This window comes from Trachymyrmex cornetzi, unplaced genomic scaffold (assembly GCF_001594075.2).
Source record: "Trachymyrmex cornetzi isolate Tcor2-1 unplaced genomic scaffold, Tcor1.1 scaffold680, whole genome shotgun sequence".
In the NCBI taxonomy this organism is placed as follows: Eukaryota; Metazoa; Arthropoda; class Insecta; order Hymenoptera; family Formicidae; genus Trachymyrmex; species Trachymyrmex cornetzi.
In genome coordinates, this window is record NW_017300004.1 from 13,888 (window position 1) to 14,205 (window position 318).

A 318-nucleotide genomic window follows, 5' to 3' on the forward strand; every position below is an offset into this window, starting at 1 on the left:
CGCGGCCCGCGCGCCGTGCGCTCGGTGGGCCGTACCTTCGGCAATAGTAGGTCGGGTGGACCTTCACAATGGCGTATTCGGCTATCTTTAAACGTTAATATCTCATTAACTATTGCTGACACCGCAAAATGGTACAGGACTTTTCGATTCAGTACAGTCTGTTCTACCCACGCATGAAACATTTGTTGGTAATTTCCAGACACCCTATGTGAGAACATATGTACACTGCCCATCATCGATCATCCTGCTGTCCTAGCAGTAGCTCTAATGCGGGGTCTACAATAGAAGTCGTAGCAGTTGTAGGGTCTTAAGTCGTAG